Source organism: Myotis lucifugus, unplaced genomic scaffold (genome assembly GCF_000147115.1).
Source record: "Myotis lucifugus unplaced genomic scaffold, Myoluc2.0 scaffold_0, whole genome shotgun sequence".
NCBI lineage: Eukaryota > Metazoa > Chordata > Mammalia > Chiroptera > Vespertilionidae > Myotis > Myotis lucifugus.
In genome coordinates this window covers 76,890-87,998 of record NW_005871048.1, presented here as the reverse complement: position 1 = coordinate 87,998, position 11,109 = coordinate 76,890, and the positions used below count along the sequence as shown (strand labels likewise).

General features: G+C 41.1%; 1 non-coding gene across 1 annotated transcript; it reads left to right on the top strand.

Annotated features, from left to right (window-relative positions):
• The first annotated feature begins 10,075 nt into the window (after positions 1 to 10,075).
• Positions 10,076 to 10,139, top strand: LOC111825564. Its single transcript, XR_002828757.1, has one exon. It is a non-coding gene; the product is annotated as a small nucleolar RNA SNORD43 (small nucleolar RNA).
• Positions 10,140 to 11,109: the final 970 nt, after the last annotated feature.

Sequence of the window (11,109 nt, the reverse complement as noted above, 5' to 3'; positions counted from 1 at the left end):
GGTCAGTATATATGACAAGGCGACAGGCATAAACTTAGAGTAGGACGGTAGTCTGTGAATCGGGAGGTGAGTACGGATACCCTGTGCATAAGGAAAATGGGAAACCATTGGAGAGTTTTGAAAAGGGAAATGCCAGGACTAATATTTGCTTTAATAACATCACTCTAATTGCTCTATTGAGAATAGACTGTAGGGGCAAGGGTAGAGTTGGAAACCAGTTAGGGGGCTAGTGCAATAATGCAGGTAAGAGATGATGGTGGCTTGTAAGAGGGTGGTAAGATGTGGTTTGATATTGGATACTGGTTATATTTTAAAAGTAGGGCGAAGGAGTTGCTAATGAGTTGGATGTTGGGCATGAGAAAGAGTATTCAAGCACAACCCCAAGGTAAGGTGGGAGGATCAGAAGAGGAGCAGGTTGTGGGGGTAAGTGTAGGCATTTGATTTTGGACATACTGAGTTTGAGTTGCCTGTTTGATGTCCAAGCAGAGAAGTTAGTATGTAGTTGGACATACAGTCTGAGATTCAAAGTAGAGATCTGGGCTGGAGGTACACTCTTGGGGATATTATTATAGAGACTAGAGGCCCAGTGCACAAAGTTCGTGTATGGGTAGGGTCCCTAGCAGCTGCCGGGGTCTCCCTTCCCCAGCTCCCATCTGGGGCCTTCCTTTGTTTCACACCACCCCTGGTGGTCAGTGCATGTCATAATGAGCGACCGAACTTCCAGTCAGTCAAACTCCCAAGGGGACACTTTGCATATTAGGCTTATATATATATAGACTAGAGGCCTGATGCATGAAATTCATGCAAGGGGCTTGGCCCTCGCAGCCCCAGGGGCTTGCCTCAGCCCTCGCAGCCCCAGCTTCATCTGGAAAGTCGCGGGAAGGGTCGTTCAGCTGTCCAGTCTAATTAGCATATTATGCTTTTATTATTACAGATAGTATTTAAAACTATAAGATTGAATGAGATCATATGGAGAAGGGGTGTAAATCAAGCATGTGAAACTCATGCCCACAGGCTGCATGTGGCCCACAACGAATATTTTTATGTAAGAAACTTTTTAATAAAAATTTTGTAACTTAATTTTTATAATATCCTGCTATACATAATTAGTAATAATGAACTACAACGTTCACTAATGACTGATTACTATACTAGTAATCATGTTGCATTCATTTCCCTTACATTCCTTACATGCAGGCGCACCATTTCTCTCCACTAATACTAGCAGGGAATGATTAGTCTTAGACTGTCTTGTTTGGTGTGCGCAGCAAGAAATATTTTGCTTTTGGAGAACAAGAAAAATAGGTTTATTTGTGTTACGCTTATGAATTTGTGCAGTTATTCAGTGTCTGGTAAGTTAATGTTCAAGAAAAAATAATTTTTATTAGTAAAATTTTCTATTATTTTATGTTAACAATTACTCATTTATTTCAGCCCTTTGTATTCAGCATGTCTCTATTGAAATAAACTTACATTTCTATGAAAATTGAAGCTTTTGTTTTTTTGCGGTCCACATAAACTTAAACCTTTATTTGGCCCATGTTAGCCTTTGAGTTTGACATGCTTGGTGTAAATGGTGAAAAGAAATCTGAGGATTGAGCTTCCAGTCCTCAATAGAGCTGCCAGTCTACAGTGACCTCTTGGCTATTTCTCTAACAACATCTTGGGGTGCTCCTGAGTTAAAAAGGAGAGATGGGCCCTGGCCTGTGTGAGCCAGTTGGTTGCGCATTATCCCATGCACCTAAAAGGTTATTGGTTCAATTCCCGGTTAGGGCACATGCTGGGATTGTGAGCTTGATCCCCGTAAGGAGCATGCAGGAGACAGCTGATCAAAGTTGTGCTTTTTTTAAAAAAAATTAAATGTATTGGGGTGACATTGGTCAACATGAACATATAGGTTTCAGGTGTGGGTTTCTATGGTATAAGATCTGTATATTTCACTGTGTGCCCACCACCCAAAGTCAGATCTCCTCTCACCATATACTATTACAACCCACTATTCCCCCCACCCCTTCCCTCTGGCAACCATCACACTGAGGTTTGTGTTCATGAGTTTCAGTTTTATATCCAGCATATGAGTGAAATCATATGGTTCTTAGCTTTTTCTCTCTCTTTTTAAAATATATTTTTATTGATTTTAGAGTGGAAGGGAGAGGGAGAGAAACATCAACGATGAGAATCATTGATCAGCTGCTTCCTGCATGCCCCCTACTGGGGATCAAGCCCACAACCTGGGCATGTGCCTTTGGTCGGAATCAAACCTGGGACCCTTCAGTCCACAGGCCAATGCTCTATCCACTGAGCCAAACCAACTAGGGTGGTTCTTAGCTTTTTCTAACTGACCTGTTTAACTTAGCATAATGCTCTCAAGGTTCATCCATGTTGTTGCAAATGGTGCTATTTCATCCTTTCTTATGGCTGAGTAGTATTCCATTGTGCATATGTACCACATCTTCTTTTTTAAAAATATGTTTTTATTGATTTCAGAGAGGAAGGGAGAAGGAGAGATAGAAACATCAATGATGAGTGATAATCATTGATTGGCTGCCTCCTGTGCACCTCCCACTGGAGATCAAGCCCGCAACTCAGGCATGCGCCCTTAACCAAAATCAAACCCAGGACCCTTCAGCTCAGAGACCAACGCTCTATCCACTGAGCCAAACCAGCTAGGGCTCCAGCATTATTTATTGAAAAGACTGTCTACTCCATTGCGTGTTTCTGGCTCTTTTGTCGAAAACTATTTGTCCATATACATGTGGTTTTATGGCTGGGCTTGCTGTTCTGTTCCATTGATCTGTGTGTCTGTTTCTCTGCCAATACCATGCTGATTTGATTATCGTAGCTCTGTAGTATAATTTGAAGTCAGGTAGCATGATACCTCCAGCTTTGTTCTTTTTTTCTCAGGATTGCTTTGGCTATTTGGGGTCTTTTGTGGTTCCATACAATCTGATGATTTCTCATTCTATTTCTTTAAAGAATGACATTGGGATTTTGATGGGGATTGCATTAAATCTATATATTGCTTTGGGTAATATGGCCATTTTAACTATGTTGATTCTTCCAATCCATGAACATGGGATATTTTTCCATTTTGTTGTGTCTTTTTCAATCTCTTTTAATAATGCTTTGTAATTTTCAGTGTATAGGTCTTTCACGTTCTTTGTTAAATTTATTCCTAGGTATTTTATTCTTTTGGTTGCAGTTGCAAAAGGAATTCCGCACCCCCCCCCCCCGCCATTTCTTTTTCTGAAGTTTTGTTGTTATTATACAGAAAGGCAATGGATTTTTGCACATTGATTTTGTATCCTGCAACTTGATTTGTTTATTGTTTCTAATAGTGTTTTGGTGTAGTCTTTAGGGTTTTCTATATACAGGATCATTTGTCTGCAAAAAGTGACAGTTTTACATCTTCATTTCCTACTGGGATGCCTTTTCTTTCTCTTGCCTCATTGTTCTGGCTAGGACTTCCAGCACTATGTTGAGTAAGAGTAGTGAGACTGGACATCCTTGTCTTGTTCCTGATCTTAGAGGAAAAGCTTTCAGCTTTTTACCCTAGCTGGTTTGGCTCAGTGGATAGACTGTCTGCCTGGGTACTGAAGGGTCCCAGGTTCAATTCCAAATTCCAGTTAAGGGCACATGCCTGGTTTGCTGCTAGATTCCCAGTAGGGGGCATGCAGGAGGCAGCCAATCAATGATTCTCTCTCCTCACTGATGTTTCTATTTTCTCTCTCCCTTCCCCTTCTTCTCTGAAATCAATAAAAATGTATTTTTTAAAAAAGCTTTCAGTTTTTCAATATTGAGTATGATATTAGCTGAGGGTTTATCATGTATGTCCTTTATTATGTTGAGGTACTTTCCTTCTATTCCTATTTTATTGAGTGTTTTAATCATAAATGGATGTTGTATCTTATCATATGCTTTTTCTGCGTCAATTGATAAGATCCTATAATTTTTATTCTTTTTTTGTTAATGTGGTGTATTACATTGATCGATTTGTGTATGTTGAACCATCCTTGTGTCCATGGAATGAATTCCACTTGATCGTGATGTATCATTTTTTGATGTACTATTGTATTTGATTTGCTAGTATTTTGTTTAGGATGTTTGTATCTGTATTCATCAGAGATATTGGTCTGTAGTTTTCTTTTTTTGTGTTATCTTTGCCAGGTTTTGGTATCAGGGTTATATTGGCCCCGTAAAATGTATTAGGAAGTATTATCTCTTCTTCAATCTTTTGAAAGAGTTTGAGAAGAATAGGTTTAAAATCTTCTTTGAATGATTGGTAGAATTCACTGGTGAAACCATGTGGTCCTGGACTTTTATTTTTTGGGAGATTTGTATGGTTTTTTTTTTATCATCACCTGAGGACATTTTTTCCATTGATTTTTAGAGAGAGTGGAAGGCAGGGGAAGAGACAGAGAGAAAAAAACATCAATGTGAGAGAGACACATTCGTTTGTTGCCTCCCAGACACAACCCCACCAGGGCTGGGATCAAGCCTGCAACCAAGGTATGTGCCCTTGACTGGAATAGAATTTGTGACCCTTCTGTCTGCTGGCTGACACTCTAACCACTGAGCAAACTGACTAGGGCTTTGGGGAGGTTTTTGATGGTTGTTTCAATTTACTCACTGCTGATCAGTTTATTTAGTTTTTCCAATTCTTCATGATTTAGTCTAGGAAGGTTATATATTTCTAGGAACTTGTCCATTTCTCCTAGGTTATTGAATTTGGTGGCATATCTCTATATATAAAAGCCTAAGTGTCCATCCGACCATCTGACCGATAGCTATGATACACACTGACCACCAGGGGGCAGGCACTAAATGCAGGAGCTGCCATGACCTGTACTGGCTATTTAAAAAGAAACAGCATCGCGGACCTGGTGCCAATAAACCTACACTCAGCTTCCCCTAAGTGGGACACAGGTCTCACCACCACCCTAGAGCAACACCCCACCAAATTGCAGCCAATGCTGCCAAGACCCCATGGTGCAAAATGAGGCCCACAGCCCAGCCCAGCCCTGAAACGGCCACTGTGAGCACCAGGTAATGACATCATAGAGCAACGCCCGGCTTCCTCTCCCTAGTGCAGTGATGGCGAACCTTTTGAGCTCGGCGTGTCAGCATTTTGAAAAACCCTAACTTAACTCTGGTGCCGTGTCACATATAGAAATTTTTTGATATTTGCAACTATAGTAAAACAAAGACTTATATTTTTGATATTTATTTTATATATTTAAATGCCATTTAACAAAGAAAAATCAACCAAAAAAATGAGTTCGAGTGTCACCTCTGACACGAGTGTCATAGGTTTGCCATCACTGCCCTAGTGACTAGCCTCCTTGCAGTTTCTTCGGCCCAGGAACACGACTTGCTTTATAGCCAGGTGCAAACATTTTACACTATAACCAAATGTCTGTGAAACATTTTCCTGTGCCTCATCTCATTTGATCCTCACAGAAGTCCTGGAGTAGGTAGATAGGAGACTTGGTAGAATCCTATTTTCTTTTCATTAGCCAGAGAACGGAGATTTAGAAAGTTTAGAAACTTGACCCGACTGAAAAGAAGTAAGAAATGGTGGACCCTGAAAATGACTTCAGGTTTTCTCACTGTGCAGAATATAGTCAAACACTGCTGCAGTTAAATATTTTACCCTTTGTTCTCCCTGCATGATCTACAATAATAATGTGCTTCGTGTTGATATTTACTGCTGTGTTGCTGACAATTACCTGAAAGAGAAGTTGGGGTGTTTCACTGGGCTGGAAAAAGTTTAGCTAAATCAGAAAGCAGGTCTAATTAAGCAAGTTTATTCTCTATATATAAAAGGCTAAGTTGATTCACACATGTGTGATACATATAAAGCTCTTGCTGGCACCAATTGCACACGTGTGTTTCTTTTCTTTTTTTTTAAATATATTTTTTATTGATTTTTTACAGAGAGGAAGGGAGAGGGATAGAGAGTTAGAAACATTGACGAGAGAGAAACATCGACCAGCTGCCTCCTGCACACCCCCTACTGGGGACGTGCCCGAAACCAAGGTACATGCCCTTGACCGGAATCGAACCTGGGACCTTTCAGTCCGCAGGCCGACGTTCTATCCACTGAGCCAAACCGGTTAGGGCTGCACATGTGTGTTTCAATGTTATTGTTGATCGTGAATTTGGTTGACACTTCTATTATAGAGAAAGGTGAGTAGCGATATTAAAATATTTCTTCTAATAATTTTCTTTCAATGTGCACAAATCCGTGCACTGGGCCTCTAGTAGTCTTTAATAATATTCTAGTATGATCCTTTGTATATCTGTGGTGACTTCTCCTCTCTCATTTCTGATTTTGTTTATATGGGTATTTTTCCTTTTTTCCTTAATGAGTTTAGCCATGGGTTTGTCAATTTTATTAACCTTTTCAAAGAACCAGCTCTTCATTTTATTAATTTTTTGTATAGTCTTTTATTATCTATTTATTCAAGTCTGCTCTAATTTTTATTATTTCCTTTCTTCTGCTGATGTTGGGTTGCTTTTGTTCTTCTTTTTCTAGTTCTTTAAGATGTGATGTTAGATAGTTTACTTGGGATTTCTCTTGTTTCTTGAGATGGGCCTGTAATAATATAAACTTCCCTCTTATTACTGCTTTCTCTGCATCACAGAAGTTTTGATATGTTGTATTGTCATTCTCATTTGTGTCTATATATCTTTTGATCTTATCTTTTATTTCTTTTTTGACCCAGTCATTTTTTTAGTGGTATGTTGTTTAATCTCCGTGTATTTATGGGTTTCTTTACTTCCTTATTGCAGCTGATTTCTAATTTCAAGGCATTGTGGTTGGAGAATATGCTTGGTATAATTTCAATCTTTTTGAATTTGTTGATGCTAGTTTTGTGACCCAACATATGGTATATCCTTAAGAATGTTCCATGTGCACTGGAGAAGAATGTATAATCTGATGAGAAGTTGTGCTTTCACATTGATGTTTCTCTCTCCCTCCCTCTCTCTTTCTCTCTCAAAATCAATTAAAAAAATTTTCCTAGTTGGTTTGGCTCAGTGGATAGTGTCGGCTTGAGGACCAAAGGGTCCCGGGTTTGATTCTGGTCAAGGGTATGTACCTTGATTGCAGGCTCCTCCCCAGCCTGGGCCCTGGTCAGGGTGTGTGCAGGAGGCAACCAATCAATGTGTTTCTCTCACATCGATGTTTTTTTTTTTTTGTCTTTCCCTCTCTCTTCCACTGTCTTTAAAAGATCAATGGAAAAATATCCTCAGGTGAGGATGAACAACAACAACAAAAAATCTTGCCCAGCCAGTATGTCTCAGTGGTTGAACATCGACCTATGAACCAGGAGATTACAGTTAGATTCCCTGTCAGGGCCCAGGTTGCAGGCTTGATCCCCAATAGGGGGCATGCAGAAGGCAGCTGATAAATGATTCTCATCATTGATGTTTCTATTTCTCTCTCCCTCTCTGAAATCAATAAAAATATATTTTTATTGGCTCAGTGGATAGACCGTCAGCCTGCAGACTGAAGGGTCCCAGGTTCAATTCCGGTCAAGGGCATGTACCTTGGTGGCGGGCACATCCCCAGTAGGGGGTGTGCAGGAGGCAGCTGATCGATGTTTCTCTCTCATTGATGTTTCTAACTCTCTATCCCTCTTCCTTCCTCTCTGTAAAAAATCAATAAAATATATTAAATATATATATATATATATTTTTTAATCTTATTTTATTTTTAAAAAGGAGGAGAGTTGAGGAAGAACCAGCAAAAGAGAGAGAGAACAGGAGGAAATCTATGAGCCACATGAGAAGGTGTTGGAGAAGGCAGTAATCAAGTATGTCAAATACTGCTGGTAGTTTAGTAAAATGAGGACTGGCCAACTGGAAGTCACTGTTGACTTGATGAGCAGTTTCCCTTTTGCTGGGGGGCAAAAGCCTAAGTGTAGTGGGTTTAAGAAGAAAGAGGAAGGGATTGGAAATGACTAGTATAGACAGCTCATATAAGAAGTTTTGCTATAAGGAATTACAACAAAGAAATAGAGTGATGATGGGGGAGTGTAGTAGATTCAAGAAAATTTGTTTTCTTTTAAGACAAGATAAATAAAGCATATTTATACTAGTGGGAATGATTAAATGGAAAGGGAAAACAAAATGATGACATGGGACCTAGTGGCTGGTGAACCATAACTGGGAGTATGATGAGTTCATTCCTAGTAACTGGAGGGAGGGCAGAGCAAAGTGTGGTGGGTAGATAGGAGCTCTTAGAGCAGCGGTTCTCAACCTGTGGGTTGCGACTCCTTTGGGGGTCGAATGACCCTTTCACAGGGGTCGCCTAAGACCATCGGAAAACACATATATAATTACATATTGTTTTTGTGATTAATCACTATGCTTTAATTATGTTCAATTTGTAACAATGAAAATACATCCTGCATATCAGATATTTACATTACGATTCATAACAGTAGCAACATACAGTTATGAAATAGCAACAAAAATAATTTTATGGTTGGGGTAACCACAGCATGAGGAACTGTATTAAAGAGTCGTGGCATTAGGAAGGTTGAGAACCACTGTCTCAGAGTATCATCTGATGGCTTCTGTTTTCTCAATTGGGAAACAAGGCAGTGAGCTGAGAGTGAGAACAGCGGGGGAAGCACTGGTTGGTTGAGGAGAGAGGTGAAGATTTAATAGTCATCTGGGAGTGTGGGAGAGTAAATGGACTAGGGAAATCTTGTCTGAGTGCTGGGCAGCATTAAGGACCCACTTATGTTTCATGGTCATGAATCTGAAATGAGACTGGCAGCCATAGTTGAGTGTTTTCACCAGCTACATTCAGCTGCTTGGGCAGGATCAGGGTAGATGAAAAATTGTGTTTACCAGGGCTGTGGTTTTGCCAGGAGGTGTAACTAAGTGAGAGAGAGGCAAGGGAGTGCTTTTCACTGATTGTGACCTTTAAGCTGGGTAAAAAAGGAAGTGAGTGGGAGACAGTGGAAAGAGGGCAGGATCAATGGATTGGGAATTCAGTGAAGTAGAGGACTGACCTCTCTTTAACCAAATTTCAGTCAGGTTCCTCTGAACCCTCTTCTGGACTAGGTCTTGACCTTGACCGCTCCCCCTCCCCCCATCCTTGCTGGGCCTGCCCAGCACAATTTAGAGAGATATCTGATATCTTCTTTTTAAAATTAAAAATATATTTTATATTTGTATTGGTTTCAGAGAGGAAGGGAGAGGGAGAGATAGAAACATCAATGATGAGAGCATCATCAATGGGCTGCCTCCCGCAGGCCCCCCACTGGGGATTGTGCCCACAGCCAACTGGGAATCAAACCTCCACCTCCTGGTTCATAGGTAAATGCTCAATCACTGAGCCACACCGGCCAGGTGATAACTGATATTTGACATCTGGTCCCCCTGGCCTGTCTTTAGCAAGAATCCCGTTTAGTGTTTTGAGCTAGACTCCCCCTATTCACGGTATTTCCTTGCAGTAACTTTCCATTTACTGGCCCCTCATTCTGCTTGTTAGGTATAAATCCCCAGCTGTCTTTGCTGTATTTGGGGGTTGAGCTTCACCTCTCTCCCCTATTATGATAGTCTTGACACCTATTGGCAATAGTTCTGAATAAAGTCTTTCTTATCATTTTAACAAACATCCAGTTAAGTTTTACTCAACAGGTCTACTAGATGAAGTGAACAGAAAGAGGGAAGACCTGTTCTGGGAGCACAGGGACTCAGCGGGTTCTGAAAATCAGGCATATTTTTGGGAAACACTGAGGCCAGTGGTCAGCCAGCTGGTGAGCGGCCTTGGGGTGGAAGCTGGGCTGGGGGGTGGCGGGGAGCTGGGCCTGACAATTTTCAAGCCATGGATTATTTCTGGGTTCAGTGCTAATCAAGATTGGAGTCCATGAGCATTTGGGCCATGAGGACCTTGAGTGGGGGAGTTTGGCACTATAATTCTTGCCAAACTGGGAGGTGCAGAAATTAAAGCAGTAGGCATGAGGGGAGACTTTCGGTGGGCTGTTGAGTCCTCATTCTGAAATGTCTGGGTCGTTTGGGGACAGCTCCTTAGGCCTCTGGAGTTCCCAGAAACCACAGATAATGAACTTATTGAGGGGTGGACAGAGACTGTGTGCTGATTGTCATGTTCTAATTTGGAAAGAAAGAAATATAGAGCCCTAACCAGTTTGGCTCAGTGAATAGAGCGTCGCCTGCAGACTGAAGGGTCCCAGGTTCAATTCTGGGGATGTGCAGGAGGCAGCTGATCAATGTTTCTCTTTCATTGATGTTTCTAACTCTCTATCCCTCTCCCTTCTCTGTAAAAAATCAATAAAATATATTTTTAAAAAAGAAAAGAATTATAGAAGGAAGGAAGGAAGAAAGGAAGACAGAAAGACTGCAGTTATTGGTAAGGACAAGTCTAGATATGATTGACCATTGGGTAGGGTGAATGTAAGATCTATGAGGAAATGGAATTTATTTTTTAAAATATATTTTTATTGATTTCAGAGAGGGAGGGAGAGGGAGAGATAGAAACACCAATGATGAGAGAGAATCATTGATTTGCTGCCTCCTGCATGCCCCCCACTGGGGATTGAGCCCACAACCAGGGCACGTGCCCTTGGCCAGAATTGAACCTGGGACCCTTCAGTCCGCAGACCGACGCTGTATCATCGACTGAGCCAAACCAGCTAGGGCGGATGTGGAATTTAAGTAACTGCCAGGCCAGGGTGTTGGAAGTCTCATCAATGTGGATATTGAAATCAGCAAACATTGTGGCAGGGGTGGTGTTGGTGAGATCCAGGAGTCACACTGTGTTGTGGGCAGCAGAGATGAGCCCTGAAATGCCACAGTTTAACTGCTCATGAGACCTCTCCCTGGCCACATTTCGGCTGGTTTGAGCCCCTTTCTCTCCTAAGTAAATGTTGCAGATAATATACAGCCAAAGACCAGTGGGAGGAAAAGTGGTCATTTCCTGAGGCTCAAATGACAGTGTAACCATAAAGGAAAGTTAGAAATTTATTACTGAAGCTCTCTAAGCTTCAATTTCCTAATGAAAATGGAATAATAGCAGTACCTACTTACCTCACAGAGTGTGATGCATATTTGATGAGGTACTGCATGCAA